Source organism: Mesoplodon mirus (genome assembly GCF_964341445.2).
Source record: "Mesoplodon mirus genome assembly, chromosome: 20".
NCBI lineage: Eukaryota > Metazoa > Chordata > Mammalia > Artiodactyla > Ziphiidae > Mesoplodon > Mesoplodon mirus.
Window position 1 is genome coordinate 8417231 of NC_138996.1, and position 22127 is coordinate 8439357.

The 22127-nt window shown below is 45.0% G+C and overlaps 1 protein-coding gene across 9 annotated transcripts in view; it reads left to right on the plus strand.

The window, feature by feature from the left end:
* SLC20A2 (solute carrier family 20 member 2) overlaps positions 1 to 22127 on the plus strand; it is a 106713-nt gene that overhangs the window by 30563 nt on the left and 54023 nt on the right. Inside the window, exon 1 of one of the 9 annotated variants that reach the window (XM_082608457.1) lies at positions 321 to 938. The exons of the other annotated variants lie outside the window; for them this stretch is intronic. The gene's annotated coding sequence lies outside the window, so the exon portion shown is untranslated. Of the gene's footprint in view, positions 1 to 320; positions 939 to 22127 lie in introns of those variants that run through there. 9 annotated transcript variants of the gene reach the window in all.

Genomic DNA, 22127 nt, shown 5'->3' on the forward strand with positions numbered 1-22127 from the left:
TTCTTTTGAATATCAGCTCTGTACTTGGGGTCTTTAACTGTCAACTTGAGCTTCAACATGATTTATAGGTGGTCTGTCACCTCTAAAGGACAATTGACCAGTTCCAGACAGCCAGGCAGTTAAATACACTTCAACATGCTTCTTGCTAAGGACGATGCCTTTTGCAAATATTTGAGATATTTGTTCTCAGTTGTCATTTATTAGTGAACCTGTATCCTCACAGCGGCTCCTTGGGAGGTTCAGAAGACAAAGCCAGAAGGCAAACGAAATTCGTTCATTACGTATCAAAAAAAAGAGCTTTCATTTACCGCTCTTTGTTGGTAGACTTGCTGGTATGTGTCTTTGATGCCTGTTTAATTTCAGGTAGTACCACGGCTAATCATGCTGTGTAAATAATCTGACAGACTATCCCTTTACTTGGTTTTTCCTCGTGAAGAGCATACGGCGCTGCCACCTTGTTGCCAAAGTTTTGTCTGATTTGAAAGTGCTTAAAACTCAAGTGAACGCCTGCTGTGAAAAAGAGCTTACTCTCTCCCCCTCTGTCAGTACTTGCGAAAACAGGAAAACAGCGTAAAAGGAGATAGCACCATGGGACTGAATTCAATAATTAGCATAATCATGATGCTCCGTATTGTTCCCCAGGGCACGCCCCTTGGCCAGATCTCCCATTAAGAGGACACCGATGTTGTCCCAGTGAATAAATCCCCGCACACATGATGCAGACCAGCGAGTTCCTGCCCGCTGCGCCGGTGCAGTTAATTTTAGCCAGGGTTTGTTCTATGAGTTGTAAAACTGTTTACCCAAGTAGAAGTTAGCAAGCTGAAATGTGACTTCTCCGCCCCGTGTGAGAGGCGTCTATTTTAGACTCAGGTTGTGCTGGAGATCCCCAGAGAGCAGTCTTGGAAGAATTGCAGCCCCGATTTTCTTTGAAAGTACTTGTGAGTACTGGGTGAACCTTTCAGATTTCTCTTTGTTCTTTCCTCCTTAAATCTTCCTAATGTTGCTATCATAGTAATTTTTTATCTCTTGGGAAAACTGGGAACTCTGGGGTGGGCACTTTAGAGGCTTCTAAGAATGGTGGCGAAAGGGCTTTCCTTAAATGTATCCTAATGTAAGAAACCTGCCTTACTCGATTTTCCCAAGAGAAAGTATGTGATTCTTACTATTTTTATCTTTGCAAAAGGAATCTGTGGACTGTTATATACTTTATCTGCTCAAATATTTGATTAATGGAATGGTGTGTCATTGAGCTTTATTTTCAATGGTTACCTAACTCTTAGAGGGAAAAAAATGTTGAAAGTGGATTCCTGTTACACTTACTGTGAGCTACAACTTTATGCGCAGAAATAATGGGAGTCAGTGTCAAATGTAATTTTGTAAAATGTGTAGATGGACAGTTTCTGTTAAAGGAGCATTTGGTGCTTAAATCCATATGCTCCTAGAGAGAAGCCCTTAAAAAATAAAATGAATTTAGGAGGAAGCTTTTGGAAAGTAATTGAAATTATCTTCTGGAAGAATTCCCTAATCTTGACTGCTCTTACTGTAACAAGTCGCCAGCTTAAATTTGGACTGAAGAAAACTAAAGATTTTAATGTAGAATATTTTCAATTAAGTCTGAATCACCTTGCTTAGTTCAAAGTGTGTTTTAATTCAGAAGACTCTGACTTCATGCCACAACTTGCTTATGACACAGAACCCAGCAGGAATTTCTTTATCAATTAATACGTACATTATCTCCCCCCGCCCTGGAATGTTGATTTTAATGAAACAGTTCTAACGGGGGGTAGTAGCTGCTCCCAGGCGTTAGGGCTCCATCATCTGTGGGCTGGGAGGAAGGCTTGCCCTCAGATGCCATTTTCCATTTGGAAAGCTGCATTTAAAGACTTCTTTGTTAGTATGTATTGTCTGATTTTAAATCCGAACAACCCAAGGTGCCAACAATGAAAGGAAATGTTTCACTGGTACATTTAGTAGGAAAAGAATGTAAGATGGGAAAATAGAACTGAGTTCTTGGGCTATTTTTAGAAATAAACTTTTTTTTTTTTAAACTTAAGTCTTTTTATTGAGTAGAAGAGAAATTTGCCATCCGGATTCATTGTAATTATAACAGAAAAGTCTGTAATGTCATCTTCAGCAGTTAAAGGGACTTTGTTCCAGGATATTCTTCAGAATATATACTTTTATCCAAAGAGAGTAACTGCTCTTCCTTTTGTCTGTTAATAAGGCAGCATCAGAGTCTCAGTGGAGTGTTTCCTCAGTGGAGTGTTTCTAGAGGTACACTGTGGTTGGGTATTAGATCCTTTTCAAGCTATTATTCATCTGCTCAACTGTAGTTTACTCCTGCAAAAAAGAAAAGCTGTCTAAGATTTATCCATGTTTTTAATTTAACAGAAAGAAATTTCCAAAGGTGTCTTTACTACAAGGAAGCGTATGTTCTTTTAGGAGGAGTTACTAAAATGCTCGTAGACACTTTCCGAGTGTTTGCTTTTGTGATTTATGCCCTTTGAGAGAGTGATCTAGGCCAGGAGGTGATGTCAGTGTCAGCGTGGGAATTTCTCCTGTTTGCTGGAGCCGCGATTCTCCTCCTGCGGCTCACCCTGGGGGGCTGGTAAAGGGACTGTGGTCTCGGTGCCCTCCTGAGAAGAGGCTCTGTTGACTACTTGTGACCTTGGCCGTGACCAATCACAGTGAGCTCAACCTAGAGTCACCAACAGGGGGTCCAGATGCTGAGAAACACGGGCAGCTTTGTGGCCTGTGGAAGGAGCCCGGGACCCGTGGTTTCAGCCGTGTGCCGGGGACACCTGAGCTTCCCGTAGCCCTCCTGCACTTAACTTTGTGCAGGTGTGGCCTCCAGCCCTGTTTAAGCTGCTCTCCCTGGCAGCCTGCCCTCCTGTCCTAGTCCTCTCCCTCTTAAAATAGGTATAGCCCCAGAGGCTCTGAGAGAGTGACTCCTGATCGCAGTAGATTTCTTTTACTGCGGCTTCAGTCCTAGAGAAGAGTCTTCTGATCTGAAGCTTTGAGGGCTTTTCAGGGACGTGGAGAGGAACCTCTTCTCTGGCTCCCCTATCGTCCACATGCGGTTTTTAATAGGTAACTGTGTGGCTAGACTTACATTACCTAACAGGTTGCCTTTTGGTTGGGAGCCTCATGCATGTGCTCAGTGATCACACTTCTAGAATGTTCTCTGTCAGAAGGGACTCTTGCAGGAATAGGAGTTGATACAGTGAGTTCTGGGTGAAAGGAGCAGGAAGCAGAGAGGTGTCTTCAGCGCTGCCTGTCTTGGGCACAAGTGTATGGTAATAGGATCTGGCCCTCGGCAGGAATGCCGATTGCTTCTGGAAATGCTGGGACGGCTGTTACTATTTAGCATGTATTAAGCACCCCCAGAGCCATACAATGCACAAAGAAAGTATAGTTCCTACACTCAAAGAGCCCACATGCTCAGATGAGGCGGGACAGAGCCTGGGCCGCGACTTGCTCACTGAGTAAACCTGCAGAGCGAGGAATAGAAGGAAGGAACCGTAGACACATGGGGAGGGTCGGGGGTCCCCCGCGGGCTGCTTTCAGCCCCTCTGGGCTTCCGCCTTTTAGGACTCGGGCAGCCGGCAGTGCCCCGGGGCCCTGCTTCCCCGTCTCTTCCAGCAGCTGGGGAAGTGATGGAGGTTAAGAGGGGGATGGCCCCCAGGGCCTGATCCACAGCCCCAGGTCTCCGGGACCATTCCCCACACAGGGAAGGAGATCAGGAGTTTCACCTGCACCTGGAAAGGGACTGTTTATTAGTCTATAAAGGAGGAAACTCGATACCGCATAAAAGCAATAAAAGTAAGGAGCATCTTTCTCCACAGAGTGATGTCTGGATAGAAACCTGAATTGGGGTTCCCGATGTTCTCTCCCTCTTAAACTGATACACGATTGAACAAGTTACTTCATCCCCAATCTGGCTGGGGATGTCGAGTCCACAGTTGTGTTAGTTAGAGAAGTGCTTTGAGCTTCTCTGAAGAAAGGCGTTTCGAAGGTCAACTCAGCATTACTGCAGCCCATAACGGTGTCAGAAGGGCAGGACTCAGAGGGGGCTAACAAGGCAAGCTCGGGTACTGGACATTAGTCAGAGGAGGATGTGGTATGCATCTGTGAGTCATTTTCCCTTTATACTTAACCTCATACCATCTCTGACTAAGGTTCCGGGTCTAGTTCACGGCTCCACAACTAAAAGGGACTTGGAGAGATCCCAGCAGAGAACCTCAAAAATGATTAAAGGGTTGAAAAATGGTGCCTATAATAAGATGTTAGGGAACTTCTATTATTTAGGCTGAAGGGAAAAAAATGACCAGGGGACTCTTGGATTGTGATTCCAGTATCTCTGTGCCTCTGGACCGGGGGACGACGGCCAACTAGTATCCAGTTCTGTTGAGGATGTAAGGGTTCGGTCCAGTAAGGGTTAGGTGAGAACCGTGGCCCTCAATGTGTGGTCCTAGTACCCTCAGCATCAGTACCACCTGGGAGCTTGTGAGGAATGCACATTCTCAGGCCCCACCCAAGACCTGTTGATTCAGAAACTGTGCAGGTGGGACCCAGCAATCTGGTTTTAGCTAGCCCCCCAAGTGATTCGGATGAAGTTGGAGGACCACTAGATGGGGTACAAAGGACAGTATTACAAAATGGGGAACTTGGGTACTGGAAAATGTAAACGTTTTTCCTGAAGTCATCTAAAACTGGGTTTATATTTGCTTGCAGTGTTTTCAATATTCTGTCTGAAGTCAGGAGTTAAATGACCTGTCAGAGCCCCCTCTAGCCCTAACTTTGCTCTGGATTTCCTCTGTCACTGAGAGAAGACTAATAATTACCCAGGAGAATTTTGCAATTACTTTTCTGAACTCAGTAGTTAAGACAGTGCCCATTTCAGACGAGGAGCAGATGGCATATTGTGATAGGAGTCCTATTGTGTTATATCTCCTGCTTTTGCTCTATCACAGTGTCATTAAATAGATATCACAGTGTCATTAAATAGACTGCTCCCCGTGTGACTTGTCAGCAGCCACCTGGGGGCAGGTTTGGGCAGCTGTGAAAATGGGGAGCCCCTTGATGTTGGCCCGTGACCCCTCTGTGCCGCAGACTGCTGTGACAGTCCCCATTTCAGGGGGGGCTCTTCCCCATTTCAGAAGAAGCGTGGGGACAGGGGACAGGCTGTGATGCCACCCCATCTTCCCAACTCTGTCCCTTCCGCCTGCAGGATGCCATCCCTCGTGCCTGCAGGGGGAGTTCCACCTGCCACCTGGAAGCTGGGGACAGGGGGACCTAAATATATTGTGATAGTGGGTCTCCCTTAGAGCCGGAGGATAGGGACCTGTTTATCCTTTTGTTTTGTATCCGCAGCAAACAACCAACGGGACACCTAGTAGGCACTTAACACAAATACCTAGTGAATTATTCTGTTGCACCGTCCAAGGCCACAGGTGCTCCGCCCTTGCCCATGTAATTAATGATCTCGAATCGGGCAGCTGGCAGTTCTGACCCTCCCCAGTCCAGGTACTTATTCCTAAGAGTCTCTCTCCTCCCCCTGCAGCCCCCCATTTTGCACATAATAAAAATGCATCTTAATTTAGTTGTCTTTGCCCTTTTGTGTGTTTTTCCTTTGTACTTTTGCTTGAAGGAGTTGTCTGGGGTTGAAAACAAACTACGGAGAGTGTGTCTGTTACACTTTGTATAGCGTTTAGGACAATCAGAGCTTCCTGTGATCAGAGTGAAGAAAGGGTTCTCTGAGGACATGTTTTGCCAGTGCTGCCTAGAAAGTGTCGCACCAGGATCGCACTGTTGTCCCCAGAGAGGCCACGTCCTGCCTTAGCCCGGCTCTGAGGCCCTCAGAGCTCAGCGCTGAGAACTGGGATAGTGGCATCCTTAGCTTTTATAGCTGTTCTTTATCACACATTTGCAGAGTATTCAACATTCCTTCAAGTGAGGGCAGTCTGGCGCAGACTCGTTTGCCTTGTCATGGGCGACAGAGGGTGAAGGTGGCAGGTGAGTATTCCAAGGCTGTCACTGAGTCTTCAGACCTCATTATGTTGGAAAAAACTGACTTCTCAGACATGAGGCCGCGTGTACTGTCACGTTCTACATCTGTGTCCACGCACAGAGTATGTGAGACCCGGTCCCTGTGGTGGTTGCACACAGAGAAGACAGGTTTGTCTTAGTGATTCACAGAGCAGAGACGACTGACTTCTAACGCCCTGGATCAGTCTCTGAATAGAAAATACTGTCTTTAAAAACCCCCTGAACTCTCAATAACTATATATCCAGTAGAGGAAATGCAAATGGCTGCTTGATTTGGTTCTTCATGGTAGCAGGCAAAAGGCTATTTTCATTTCTGTACAAAGAGAAATGACAAAATAGTCTTCTTGGGTATTTCGCCCTGGCAAAAGTAATTTTGTGTCTAAAATCAGTCATATCTAGTCCACAGATGTGTCATTAAAAATGAGAGTGGTGGGACTTCCCTGGTGGCGCAGTGGTTTAAGAAGAGTCTGCCTGCCAGTGCAGGGGACACGGGTTCGAGCCCTGGCCCAGGAAGATCCCACATGCCGCGGAGCAACTAAGCCCGTGCACAACAACTACTGAGCCTGCGCTCTAGAGCCCATGAGCCACAACTACTGAGCCCACGTGCCACAATGACTGAAGCCCGCGTGCCTAGAGCCCGTGCTCCACAACAAGCGAAGCCACCGCAATGAGAAGCCCGCGCACCGCAATGAAGAGTAGGCCCCGCTCGCCACAACTAGAGAAAGCCCGTGTGCAGCAACAAAGACCCAACGCAGCCAGAAGTAAATTAATTAATTAAAAAAAAATTTTTTTTTAATGAGAGTGGTTAAGTGGTTTGGGATTAACTTTGTCTCATGGTAGTTGTTGAGTCAAAAAAATTAACTTCTTCGAAAGGAGAGGAAAAAAAACTCCTTAGCTGGTTATTAGACTACACAAGAATTACCTAATAATTCAATAAAAGATCCCCAGAGACAACCAAATAAGGTACAGGTTAAATAATTTATGGTGTTGCTATATAATGCAACACACTGCAGCCATTTGAAATGAAGATGTTGGATGTACATGGAGTAAAACTAGCAGGTTACAGAAAACGTGTATCGCCTCATTTTTTGAATGGAAGGCATTTTTAAATGGGCTAATGGCTTTAATTCCTGTTTTAAAAGGAAGGCATTTATATGTACATAAAAAAAGAATGCAGTGCACCAAATATAAACAATAGCTATCTGTAGGAAATGAGCTCATGCATCATGTTTCTCCCCCTGGCTTTTTGGTTACCTGTATTTTAGACCTTTTTTCTTCAACGAGCATATATTACTTATGTAATAATGAAAAACTTTCTTTTCAGAAAGGAACTATTGTAATTAATTTCTTTTTAATAAATTTATCTACTTATTTATTTTTGGCTGCGTTGGTCTTCGTTGCTGCGCGCGGGCTTTCTCCAGTTGCAGCGAGCGTGGGCTGCTCTTCGTTGCAGTGCACGGGCTTCTCATTGCGGTGGCTTCTCTTGTTGCGGAGCACGGGCTCTAGGCACACGGGCTTCAGTAGTTGTGGCACATGGGCTCAGTACTTGTGGCTTGCGGGCTCTAGAGCGCAGGCTCAGTAGTTGTGGCGCACGGGCTTAGTTGCTCCGCGGCATGTGGGATCTTCCCGGACCAGGGATCGAACCCGTGTCCCCTGCATGGGCAGGAGGATTCTTAACCACTGCACCACCAGGGAAGCCCTGTAACTCATTTTTACTTTGACTTCTATATTTTATTTAATTCACCTGTGGCTTCCCAGTGGCTTACATAATTAATGTCTACCGCTGTGGATAAAACTAGTACACCAAAATGTTCACAAAAACAATGGTCATTTTGCAGTGGTGGGCTAGGAGCATTGTTCCTTGCCTTACTTTCTCCTTTTCCATATTTACCAAAATTTTTATATGCATGCATATTATTTTTACAATGGAAAACTGGAAAAGACTTGAGATCTTGTTTCTTGGGAAGAGGCCCACTTAGGCTGATGTGTAGCAGTTACCAGTGGAGGTGGATCCTGTTAATTCTGCAGTGTGAAGGGCATTCGGCAGGGGTCTGCCGTCACTACTGGGTGCTCTGGAGGTTCCGTGAACTCTCACATGAATGTCACATTGGCCAGGGTCTCAGGTTCAGTGTTATGTGGAGAGCGAAGGCAGGGAGCTGGGGAATCCAGCATATTTTAAAAAGTCATTAAAATGGTGTGCCTAGTGTTACGATTACCCACTTAAGTTTTGTCAGGGGCCATCCTTCTGGATCGTAGATCCAGAGTAGTGGGTGGTGGAACCACGTGCTGGGGGCCTCGGGTAGTGTTTCCACAGTACTTAGCCGTGTGGTATCTGCGTGTATCTCAGCAGCGTTTACTGAGGTGAGTGATGGCCCTGTAGGGCAGCACCGGCTGTCTTAGTTACTTCTGCCACAGGCTGCCAGCATGTCCCTGTGGCCTTAATCAGAAGGCTGTTTGGGGGAGCTGTTTTGGTACGGGTGGCCATTGATTTAAGAAAGTCTTAAAAAAAAAAAAAAGTCTTGAACAGAAGCAGGAGACCTCCCTTTCTACCCACTTTGTATGGTGAGTCGAGAGGGTAAGTCCTTTTGATGGTTATGTAAAGGGTCTCTCATTTCAGTCTATTCCTAAGCCTCGGCCCAAATGAGTGGATCCATCCCCAGGTTCACTTGAAGACGGAGGTCTGGACTGAGATTCAGTTGAATCCACTTTCAACAGGACTGATACCTTAAGCTTAATTTAAAGCCAAAGAGCCTTGAGAAACCAGAAGGAATCTAGGATCCTGTACAACCATGTTTTGACCCTAGTCTTTGGTTCAGAAGCTTTGTTACTCATCAGTAGTGTTTCCTGGAATCCTGAGAACTGAGAAAGCTGGTTTTTCAAATTTCCTTCTTACTGTTTTCATCCTTACAAGGAGCGTTCTTCTCCTCATCCTCTTTCCTTTCTTCATCATCTTTGTTGCTTTCTCCTGCACTTATACAGTAGGAATAATCTCGTAATCCTTCTCCACACTCTTGCCTCCCCGAGGAAGTATAGGCACATCCCCCACGGGTTTATCTTCATTTTCTCTGGGCAGGGGAGGGGAAAAGAGCAGTGGGTGAACCATTTAACCCAGATAGTCAGATACTCAGTGGATGGAGCCCTGTTCCCAGTGAGGACCGTGGAGGCCACTTGCGCACATCCTTGCCACCAAGTGATTCCAACTTCAGGGAGACACAGAGCTGTCCGCACACAGTGAGAGCACAGATGTGTATCAAGATGAATAAGCAGGTGGTCACAGTTTGATTGATAGAAGGCTTTGCCAGTTGAGTGGCACGAAGGAAGGAAGAGAGCATCTTTTCAAAAGGGGTAAAGCAGGGACTTTCCTGGAGGCGCAGTGGTTAAGAATCCATCTGCCAATGCAGGGGACACAGGTTCGAGCCCTGGTCTGGGAAGATCCCACATGGTATCAAGTAAGCCCGTGCACCACAACTACTGAAACCCGTGCACCTAGAGCCCGTGCTCCGCAACAGGAGAAGCCACCACAATGAGAAGCCCGCGCACCTCAACGAAGAGTAGCCCCCACTCGCCAGAACTAGAGAAAGTCCGCGCGCAACAACGAAGATCCAACACGGCCAAAAATAAATAAATAAATAAATATATTAAAAAATAAAAATAAAAACAATAAAAGGGATAAAGCAGATAAAAGTATTTCGTGAAACTATAGGCTACATTAGAAAAGGCAGGAAACTGGTGGCTGTCGAGGGAAAGTGTGGCTTTTGTAAGAGCAAGAGGAGAATGAATCTTGGCTTAAAAATTTGGACTGAGTTTCTTCCTTTTTGTTTTTTTGTTTGTTCATTCCGTTTTTGTTTTGTTTGTTTTTGCCTTTACTCGGAAGATTAAAAGCAAAAATGAGAGGGTATGGATGCACTCAACGTAGCGAGGTGGTTGGGAGTTATAAATGAGCTCATCTACTATCGTAAAGGTTTAAAATTAAAAAAGAGGGATTGCTTTCAACTTGATCTGAAATTAAAGTGGCGACTGGTGCGGGAAGAGAGTCTCACTGAGTTGTTCTGTCACTCTGTGCCTCAGCCTGCTGTACAGACTTGAGGATCCCTGGGGACCCGGCAGGCCATGCGTCCAGCCTCACACCTCGTCTGTCAGGCCTGATTTTTGCCATCTCTACTTTTGTTTACATTCGCTTGATTTTTCCTGGATCTTTAAGTCATAGTGTCTTCAGGCTCTGTGGGCCTTGTCAGTAACGATTAAGGAAATCCAGAATTTTTACTTGAAGAAAAATGATGATGTCTAATCCAGAAGAGACTTCTTTGGTCAGATATAAAAGCTTGACCTTATCATACTAACTATTAAGCATTAGAAGGATATGTTTTTTTAAGTTTAGTTTGTATTGTGTTCCGAGAAGAAATGACCCCCAAGTAGGCAATAGTATAATAAGAAAGATTTTGTTTTCTGTCCCCCTATTAAATATTAAGTCCTGAGCTTTTAAGAACCCAAGTGATCAAATTGGATCCAGCTGTGTAAGAGCAGTACCGGTGTAGAGGTATCTTTTCTTAAAAGGCAAATCCAGTCACTTAAAAATTTACATACAGTAAAGTTCACTTTTTCTGGTGTACAGTGGTATGAGGTTTTGCACATGCTCAGGTTTTTATGGCCACCAGCACAGCCAGGATACATAATAATTCCAACTCTTGTGCAGCTCCTTTATATTCAGACCTTCCCTCCACCCCTTGCTCTCTGAACTGTGAAAGTAGTTTCTAAGCCCCAAACGTCATGGTAGAGGGTGAAACTCTAACTAGCTAAGGGGACTTAAGCACAACCTTTGACCAGTAAGTGTCTTATGCTGTCCCATGGGTGATCCCTAGCAAGCCAGACTAAAGTATAATAAAAGGGAGAAATATCTGAGCAGAGACATCAACAGCTGTACCCTGTAGGGAAAGTAGACTTCCACAGAATGAGTCCAGCCAAGTAAACAAACAACCAAATAACAACAACCTCTGGTGGGGAGGGAGTAACCAGTAACCAGAGTTGCTACAATATATTGTCTAAAATGTCCATTTTTCAACAGAAAATTATGGGACATGTTAGAGAAACTGGGCAGTAGAGGCTGCTTTTGGAGGGGCCCAGTTACTGAACTTAGCAGACAAAGACTTCAAAGAAGCTATTATTTTATTGTCTTAGTTCAAAAACTAAAAGAAACCATTCTTAAAGAATTAAAGGAAGATGTGGGAGCAGTGACTCATCGCATAGATAGAGACTCGTTAAAGAGATAGAAATGATAAAAAAAAAAAAGAACCAAATGTAGATACGACAGCAAAAGCAAAAGCAGCAAAAGTAAGGACAGATAAATTGGACTGCCTCAAAATTAAAAGCTTCTGCACCTCGAAAGACACAATCAGTAGAGTGAAAAGCCAACCTACAGAATGGGAGGAAGCATTTGTAGATCATGTATCTGATAAAGGGTTATTATCCAAAATATAAATGTGTAAAAAGCTCCTACAACAGCAAAAAAAACAACCTGCCTCAAAAATGGGCAAAGGGCTTAAATAGACATTTCTCCAAAGAAGATTTACAAATGGCCAGCAAGCACATGAAAAGATGCTCATCATCACTAATCATTAGGGAAATGAAAAGCAAAATCGCAGTGAGACATATCACCTCACACCCGTTAGGATGGCTACTATTAAAAAACAAAATAAAATAGAAAATAATGTGTTGGTGAGCATGTGGAGAAATTGGAACTTTGTGCACTGCTGGGGGGAAGGTACAGTGGTGCAGCTGTGGTACAAAATAGTACGGCAGTTCCTCAAACAATTAAAACCAGAATCACCATACGACCCAGCAATCCCACCTCTGGGTGTATACCCGAAAGATTTGAAAGCAGGGACCTGAAGAGGTATTTGTGCACCCATTTTAGTAGCATTATTCACTATAGCCAAGAGGTAGAAGCAACCCAGAGGTCTATCAGCAGATGAATGAATAAACAAAATGTGGTCTATACGTACAATGGACTATTACTCAACCTAAAAAAAGGAAGGAAATTCTGACACATGCTACAACATGGGTGAACGTTGAAGACATTATGCTAAGTGAAATTAAGACAGTCACAAAAAGAAATACTGTATGATGTCACTCATATGATAGAGTAGTCAAATTCATAGAGGCAGAAGGTAAAATGGTGGTTCCCAGGGAGAATGGAAAATTACTGTCTGATGGGTATAGAGTTTCCGTTTGAGATGAAAAGTTCTGTAGATGGATGATTGGGATGTTTGCACAATAATGTGAATGTACTTAATGTCACTGAACTATACACTTAAAATGGTTAAACGGTAAATTTTATGTTTATTTTAACCACAATTAAAACATTTTTTTAAAGTGGATATTTTTGAGTTGAAAAGTACAGTAACCAAAATGAAAAACTCATTAGGGGGCTGCACCGTGGATGTGAGTTGTCAGAAGAAGGAATCAGCAAACTAGAAGATAGAATGACAGAGATTATCTGGTCTGAAAACTGAAAGAGAGAAGAATGAAGAAAAATGAACAGAACCTCAGAAAAATATAGGCCACTGTTAAGTGTCACAATGGGAATACCAGAAGTACAAGAGAGAGAAAGGGCCAGAAGAAACACTCAAAGAAGTCATGGCTGACAACTTCCCCAAGCTGATGAAAAACAGTAACCTACACACCCGAAATGCTTAACAAACGCCAAGGAGGATAAACACAAAGAGATCCACACCCAGACATATTATAGTCAAAATGTTGAAAGTGAGAAAATCGGAAAGCAGCAAGGGAGAAGTGACTTGGGGAGTATGAGGGAAGCCCACCAAAACTACAGCTGACATCTATCTCATCAGGAACAGTGGAGGCCCGCAGGCAGTGAGAATACGTGTGAAAGTGCTGAGAGAGTCCTGCATCCTGCAGAGCTGTCTTTCAAAATAAAAGCATTCCCAAGAAAATGAAAACTGAGAGAATCCCCTCCTAGCAGATCTGCCTTACAAGAAATACTAATAGAAGTTCGTTAGGCTGAAAGGAAGTGACACAAGACAGCAATTTGAATACACACACGAACTCCAGTAAAGGTAATTAAGTAGGTAATGATAAAAGACAGTATAATTACATATTTTTCTTCTCTTAACTGATTTAAAACATCACTAAAGAGTAGCTTATATCTGGTTGCTTTCTGGTTATTTTAAGAAAGCTCTTTATGTTCACATCAAAGCATCCTCCCCAGCTCTAAGTTTTCTGAAGGAAAAACTGAGGCAAAGGGAGCTAGTGACTTGCCCAAGAAAGTTTATCTTAATCATGCATAAGGAATGAAGTGCTGGGAGCAGTCTCAGAATTGGGAAGTAATTTTCAAAGAAATCTTATAAACTGTCTTATCTCTCTTTTATATATATATATATATATATATATATTTTTTTTTTTTTTTTTTTTTTTTTGTGGTACGCGGGCCTCTCACTGTTGTGGCCTCTCCCGTTGCAGAGCACAGGCTCCAGACGCGCAGGCTCAGCGGCCATGGCTCACGGGCCCAGCCGCTCCGCGGCATGTGGGATCTTCCTGGACGGGGGCACGAACCCATGTCCCCTGAATTGGCAGGCAGACTCTCAACCACTGCGCCACCAGGGAAGCCCCTCTTATATTTTTTAACTTTTGTCTCCGTGGTTCTTTGAAGGTGATATCAAGTAAATGCGTATGGTTTCTTAATTTAGTAACAAGACTTTAATTTCATAGTCTCAGAGATATGAAGAACTGCTAAATTTTCACCTGACTTACCAACCAGATGAACAATTTATGGACTTATTGCCTTGTTTGGGCTGCTTACACTGCTGTTTTGCACTTACTGGTGGAATTGAATCAAGCTTGCATGGCAGCCTTCTGATGAGGCACTTCAGAGCCTTGAACAGACTTTGCTACATCACAGAAAGTCCGACTAAATCATTTTCATAGTTATCTGTCCTCTCTTGCTTCTGCTGCCTAAGAACTATTGCTTAAGAACCTCTGTAATGAGAACAAGAAATATGGGGCTATAAGTTGAGCATGGAGAATACTTAAGATAAGAATCTTCATCAACTCTTCTATTTATACTAATGTTCCATTAATAGAAATAATACGTAGTGGTATCAGGAATCAATGTTTTTGTGTCATTCACATTTTTATTGAGCGTCCATGATACTTGGAACAGAATTAGCAAGTAAATATGTAAGAACCAAGATATCTATTTATATACATAGTTCCATTTTAAACTGTGGCTGGAGGAAAGTATTTCCCTAATATAGTTCCTGGAACTTAGCCAAGCAGCCCAACACTTCAGGGCACAGAACTGGAACAAGTGATCCTAGGTTTGCCAGTTGATAGAAGGGATGTTAAGTGATTTGCTCGTGAAAACGCATCTATTTTTGGTTATGAGTGAAGAAAAAAATTTACCTAGAATATTTGGAGGTAATCTGTCTATAATGCCTACAGAAAGGGAAAAACGTTCAGGAGCCACTTCTGTCTTGGAGTCGGAGGAAAATGTGTAAAGCTCAGCTATTCTAAGTCCCTGGCTTTCAAGCAGTATCACACCTAAAACACTCCGCAAGATGGTAATAATCTATCTTTCAAATCTTCACTGCAAGTAATTCCACATTTCCAGTGGGAGCTTATGGCAGTGTGTGGCAACCCATTCAGTTACAAAGTTTTTTCCTCCTGAGTGTAGTTTTTCTTCTTACGATGAAAGACTTTTTTTTTTTTTAATTGGGGTATAATTGCTTTACAGTGTTGTGTTAGTTTCTGCCGTATAACAAAGTGAAGCAGCTCTATGTATACATATATCCTCTCCTTGGACCTCCCTCCCACCCCCTAGCCCGCATCCCACCCCTCTAGGTCGTCACAGAGCACTGAGCTGAGCTCCCTGTGCTATACAGCAGGTTCCCACTAGCTATCTGTTTTACTTACACATGGTAGTGTATTTATGTCAAACCTAATCTCCCAATTCATCCCACCCTCCCCTTCCCCCTCTGTGTTCACATGTCCGTTCTCTACGTCTACATCTCTATTTCTGCCCTGCAAATAGGTTCATCTGTACCATTTTTCTAGGTTCCACATGTATGCGTTAATATATGATACTTGCTTTTCTCTTTCTGGCTTACTTCACTCTATGACAGACTCTAGGTCCATCCACGTGTCTACAAATGACCCAGTTTCGTTCCTTTTTATGGCTGAGTAATATTCCATTGTATGTATGTGCCACATCTTGTTTATCCATTCGCCTGTCGTTGGAAAGAGTGTTTGCTGTGTCTCCAACTGGGTCAAGAGTGGCTGATAATGTATTTCCTTTTGGTAACCTTTTCATGGAATCACTGAATTATCCATTTAAAATGGAAACAATAAGTAGGGGCTTTGTTGCTCTAACCCACCACTCAGTCATTCAGGTCCCATTTGAACACCTCCAGGAAACTAGCACTTATGCCTCCTGAGGCCGTCTTTCCGTTTCTAAGAAATATTTTTCATCTAAGTCATGTAGGACCTCCTAAATCTTCCCTTCTTCAGGCCCAAATCATCCTAACTCCTTTAACTTTTAATTCATTTGAATTAATTTTGCTTTTATTTCTTCATCCTTTAAAAAATATTTTTACTTACTAGGTTTAGACAGTGCCTTCCCAGGGAGCAAAAGGCTGTGTGGAAAACATCTGAATAACACACACGCTTTATGAGCCAACAAGAAATTTAAATGTCAGAATGACAAAAATGCAGGAGGGAGAGTGAATATATCCAGAATGGGGCCTGGTACGGAAGAGCTGAGCCGACAGGCTCTGCAGTGGAAACTCTAGCTAGAGGACCAAAATAAGTTTGTTCACGTTCCATAAATTCATGAAGGCCGTTGACTGCACTGCTCAGGAGAGGGTCAGAAATTTCCACTCCCTCTCCCCACAGGACAATCCTGTGGTTCATAGTTCCAGGCTAAACTGCCTCTTCCTGGCCCTGTGGTCTCTGGATGATGTAAAATAATAGAGCTGGACAGCACTTGAGACATCAGCTGACCCTGAAAACATTCCAGGGTGCAGGCTCTGCAGCCTTCTCGGTAACGCGCTCTCTTTATCACCCTCTGCTATTTCCCCATGGTCTCTGCCTCCCCACCCCTGGCTGAGGCCAGGACCTCGAGGTATCCCAACTTCCGGGGTCAGGAGTAGTGTCATCAAGAAAGCCCGATGCATGTCAGCCAGGGGCATCACTTCCGCTGCCTTCACACAGGTTTGGTTTGAGCGCCGCCTACACAGTAAGTGGGTGATCACAACCTGTACTCTCAGTTGGGACAGTCACATCTTCAGAAGGACCAAAACTGGAATAGATAACTTCTAAAAGTCCCTTCAGATCGAACGTTTTATGATCTCTAATTCTGTGACCCAAGATAGGCTAAAAGAGTGAATCATAGGTTGTTTCTTGTAAACATTAACCTCAACTACTGTGAAGTACTTGGACCATCAGGAAATTTTCTTACTCTTTGGGTGAAGTTCAGTCCTGATGGCCAAAGCCTCCAGAGGAGCATGAGAAGGATGAAGAAAGAATCCAGAGAAAGAGCACGTGCGACCGAGGAGGAACCTTTAGACTCCTGCACATCGAGGCCACAGACCATGCAGAGACCTATCCACCGAGGGCTCAGGCACCAGAACAAAGGGACAGCCATGAAAGTGAAAAACAAAGATAAGATAAATGAAGAGAACAGAAGACGTATTCTGCGTCTTAAGTCATGGGTCGTAAGGAAGAAAGAATTGTCTGAGAGGCCTAGGCTGAAAACAGATTCATATGAAATTCATTTTCTTTACTAGGAAAAACTAAGCATATTTTGGTTGTACATGCCTAACTTTAAAAAAAAAGTACTTTTCTTTGTAGTGTTTGAAGGTTTTTTTTATTGATAAAAGTAGTAATTGCTCATTGTAGACAATTTTCATAATATCAAAAAATGTAGGGCTTCCCTGGTGGTTGAGGGAAGTGGTTGAGAGTCCGCCTGCCGATGCAGGGGACACGGGTTTGTGCCCCGGTCCGGGAGGATCCCACATGCCACGGAGCGGCTGGGCCTGTGGGCCATAGCCGCTGAGCCTGCACGCTGGAGCCTGTGCTCCGCAACGGGAGAGGCCACAACAGTGAGACGCCCACGTACCGCAAAAAAAAAAAAAAAAAAAAAAAAGTAAACACCTAGAGAGAGTCGCTCTTACTGGGCCTGTTTCTTTAGTCCCTTAGCCCCCGGTGCATTCTTAAACACGGTTGAAATATGGCCCAGGCCATTTTGTGTATGGATTTTTCACTTAGCATTATTACTATGTTCCAATGTCATGTAAAACTCTCAAGTTACACCATTTGAGTGACTACATAATATTTCATCTTTAGAAGTCACCCGTGTTTCTGCAGCCATTCTCCTGTCTGGGGACAGTTAGGTGGTTTCCTCTTTTTCATGATCATTATAAATGACCCTGTTAATAAACATCTTTGTACATGAGTATTTCTTCACATTTTAAGTTATTTACTTGTTTTCTTGAACTTTTGAGACTGATGTCATAAAGAACACCCATTCCCTACCTGAGTCCTCCTCGTTCAAGGTAGAGGACTGGGATGGCCCTGCCTCTGGCCCAGCCTGGCAAGTGTACAAGCACCGTTCCTCACATGAAAATAAACACCGTTGCTCGGAACTGTGTAAATCATTTCTGACTGTACTTTTGGGAGATGACATTACTGGACCGGTTTTTGAGTTTGGTATTGGAGTGTCAAACAAGGTGACACTTTTATTATCTCATGCTCTTGTCTACTGTAACTGACCTCCCGGAAGCTTTGGTCCATGAGATGTCCACAAGTTCACATTTCAAGTACCTGCCGTCTGTGGCCCTCCACAGAAGTGATTTTCAGCTGAAATGCTTATATTTGCCCTAACCTTGAAGGGTACCTCTTTTTGGGTCCTGCGGCACTGCTGGAGACTTACCTCCACGGGAAGGCCGCTGTTCTCTTCTCTGTGGAAGCACTAAGTGCCCATCTTGAAGGGCGGTCAGTAGGCTCTCCCAGCAGCAGGCCTTCCTCTCTCGTCTGTGGCCTAGGAAAAGCTGTGTCTGCGTCCCTTTCTGTGGGCCTTTCCCTGTGCAGTGCAGCCTCCTCCTCTGATCTGGTGTGCTCTTTGCTTCTTGACATCATTGTCTGCAGCAAGGGTGACAGCCTGCCCCTGACCCCTGGCTCCACTGGTTGCACTGGCTGGTTTTACTGTGTCTGAGTGGAATGTTCCTTCTTTCCTCAGGTAAGGGAGTGGCTCTTTCTTTCTGTTTTTAACTATTTAACTTTTATACCTTATCCTAGGGGACTTGGGGGTTGGGGGGACAGTGTGGCAGTACAGGAAGGGGAAATATCAAAGATGACCCTGTTGTTTTCCTTCTTTTTTTCTCAGCTTTGTTGAGATATAATTGACAAATAAAATGGTAAGATACTACCATTTAAATGTTACAATTTAAAGTGTCGGGCTTCCCTGGTGGCGCAGTGGTTGAGAGTCCGCCTGCCGATGCAGGGGATACGGGTTCGTGCCCCGGTCTGGGAGGATCCCATATGCCGCGGAGCGGCTGGGCCCGTGAGCCATGGCCGCTGAGCCTGTGCGTCCGGAGCCTGTGCTCCGCAACGGGAGAGGTCACAACAGTGAGAGGCCCGTGTACCGCAAAAAAACATAATAAATAAATAAATAAATAAAGTGTACGCCGTGATGATTTGATATGTATTTGTACATCTACATCTCGTTAATTAGTGCATCCATCACCTCACCTATTTATATATTACAGTATTATTTTCTAATCAGCTTGATTGAGGCATAATTTATATACAGTCAAGCCCACCAGTTGTAAGTGTACAGTTCCATGAGTTTGGGCACACATGCACAGTAGTATAACCACCACCAAACTCAAGAGAGAGAACAGAAAGTTTCCTGTGGAGACGTGTGTTTCCATTTCTCTTGGGTAAATGCACCTCAGAATGGGACTGCTGGCTAGTATGCTGTATTGTATAAGAAACCACCAAATTGTTTTCCAAAGCAGCTTTACCATTTTGTGTGGATTTTTTCTCTTAGTACCTTTTAGGGTTCTTTTTTCTCTGCCTCTTCGCCTCCCTCCACCCCTCAAAGAAGTCCCTGCACCTTACAGTGTATGTCAGTCTTCAAGCAAAGACAAGGCCAGAGTCGGTACATCGAGGAAGAAGAGCCGCACTGGAGGGAGACGGGGGCATACGAGTGAGAAAGATGCTTCTAGAAGGATTTGGGAACCTCATGCTGTTACAATTCCTGTGACTACAGTGATACCATAACTTCACGTTGCTTGAGGCTAACCGCAACTTACAAAACACTTCGCATGCATTAGGTTTGCTATTCCTGTCCCCCTTTGCAGATGGTGAGACAGGACTTACCCATGGTCACGTTGCTAGTTAGTAGCGGCTCCAGGCTTGGGCTTCAGGTTTCCTGACCATTGCCCAGGGCTTTAGCTGCCAGTAACGGCAGGTCGCCACGTGTGGATCCCTGGCGCTGAGCCGGGGGCCCTCACCCACCACCATGCTGTGTGCTGTTCTTCCTACTTTTCAGATGAGGCGTTGATATGACTTGCCCAGGGCTGTGGAGCCAGGAGGAGGCTGGAGTGGCATGGACCCGGGGCTCTGACTGGTCCTGTGCTCTTTCCCTTTCTCTGGGCAGGAGAAACAAATGCTCCTTTCTAACAGCAGAGAGAAAAGGAGGAGGCAAAGGACACACGGGGCTGGGCAGGGGCCGCATCTGTTGGCCGACGTCCTGGCCACTTCAGTTCCAGTTTGCGTCGTTCCCTTTTTTTTTTGTTTTAATTTATTTGGTTGCACCAGGTCTTAGCTACAGCAGCCGGGCTCCTTAGTTGCGGCGTGCCTGCAGGATCCAGTTCCCCGACCAGGGATGGAACCCGGGCCCCCTGCATTGGGAGCGCGGAGGCTTAGCCACTGCGCCACCAGGGAAGTCCCACGTCGTTCACTTTGCACGTCATACGTCGTCGTTTCCAGGCTCTGTGTCCGTGCTCAGGCCCCAGCGAGGACACCTGCTTCTCCTGCCTCTGTTACCTGCGTCCTCTGCCTCCAAACCCCTGTCCCAGGTGGTGCCTGACCTCTGGCTGCATTGTCACCTTGCCTTCTGACGTCATTTTCTCCCTCTTCTCCCCTCCTCGTCCCCTGTGCCCATCCCCCTGCCTCTGCCGTCATCAGAACAGCATCCACCTGCCTTTCTCCAGGCACGTCTGCTCCCAGGGCCGCTCCGCTTACCTGTGAATATGCTGTTTAAAGGGGGCGGAGGCCAGTTTCAGACCCATTCTAGTAATGTTTCCATTTTTTTTTTTATCATTTTCCATTTTTTATCATTCGTGTGAAAATATGAAACTCAGCGTTATCTACCCTAAATATACTATTACTTTTGAAACTGTCTTTTTTTTTGCGGTATGTGGGCCTCTCACTGCTGTGGCCTCTCGCGTTGCGGAGCACAGGCTCCGGACGCGCAGGCTCAGCGGCCATGGCTCACGGGCCCAGCCGCTCCGCGGCATGTGGGATCTTCCCGGACTGGGGCGCGAAGCCGTGCCCCCTGCATCAGCAGGCGGACTCTCAACCACTGCGCCACCAGGGAAGCCCTAAACTGTCTTTTTAACATTTAAGCGTTTGCCGTCAATGTTTCCGTGAGCTATTCAAGAATGATGTTGTTAAAAGAAACTCCTTATGACAAGATCTACATCCTGAATGGTGAAAGAAAAATGTTTCTGCTGTACTGTTCTCTGCAAGTCATAAGATTCCAAAAGTGAATCTTCCGTTTTATTTAAATATTACCAGGAAAAGCTAGTCGTTTCTTTGTCTTACTAGTCAGGCTCACCCACATGTAGCAGAGGGTCACTGGATTTTACGTCGCACCCCTGAAGAGATATTTCAACTTAAGTGTCAGAATTCAAGATCCAGTCCTGGTTTCCGGGAAAGCAGGTGGTACATTTTCAGAGGGTGTGTGTGCAGCACTTGGGCCTCAGGGGAGGTGTTGGAAAATAAGTTCAGAGCCCCAGGTTCTCTGCATGGGGGACCTGGCTCTTTCCCGTCATCTGTCAAAGGGAGGGCCTGGCCTGGGTGTGGCCCCTGAGTGTCAGGGAAAAGATCCGCACAGCCCAGAAGCCACCCAGTGGATACTCTCCTCATATCTGCTTTTAGGTGTATCAAGCTGGAGGATGTAAGCAACTATTAATTATGACTCAGCTCATGTCAGTAAATGAGATGAAGCCTGGTCAAGTAGGACCTTGCCCTACTTAGCTGTTTCCTAGCAGACCCAGGAAATAAGACATTTTACAGATGTATTGAATTCCTTCTGCATCATAGGGACAGGAGAAGGACTGCAAAGTTATTGGGTGAAATGTAAGGGCAGCTCAGTAAGCATCCTTCAGGATGAGAGGCGTTCTTTAAAAAGCTGAGTTTGGAATTGGCACATGAATTGATGAAAATAGGTGTGTGCTTGGGGAAGAAGCCAAAAGTCATCTTTGGGATTCTTTTCTGTGTGGGTCTGAGCTCCTGAACAGGCCACAGTCTGCCACCAACCTGGTTGTCTGGGGCTGGTAGCTGGACTGGGGAGATGGTTAGACCCCAGGCTTGGGGGAGGGGTGTGCAGGGTGGAGGGGGGCTGGAGCAGCACCTTTGCTGGAAGGGCCAGGGGTTTCCTCGGGTGTCGCCTTTGGCAGCATTTCAGAGCAGGACCCTCCCACCCACGCTCCTCTGTGCACAAATGTCTATTAAGTGCTACAACTCAGCAACATTGCTGTTTTTAAACAGCATACAAACGTGACTAGAAATATCCTGAGAACGTTTGTTTTCACCCTTCCTCTAACATTCCGGTTTCTAGGGTGGAGAAGAGGGTGTTAGGGAGAGTTGAGGCGGAGGCTCGTGGAAGAAGAGAATCTGTAAGCCTCAACTCAGGAGCCCTGAGGAGGGCTCATTCAGAGCTGAAGGCCTAGACACGAGGGCAGGAGAGCCGAACCGAGCTGCTTGAACTCAGAAGGCACGGAGGAAAGACGGGACCTTGTGAACAGGACGCGTTTCGACACAGCTCATGGAACCCT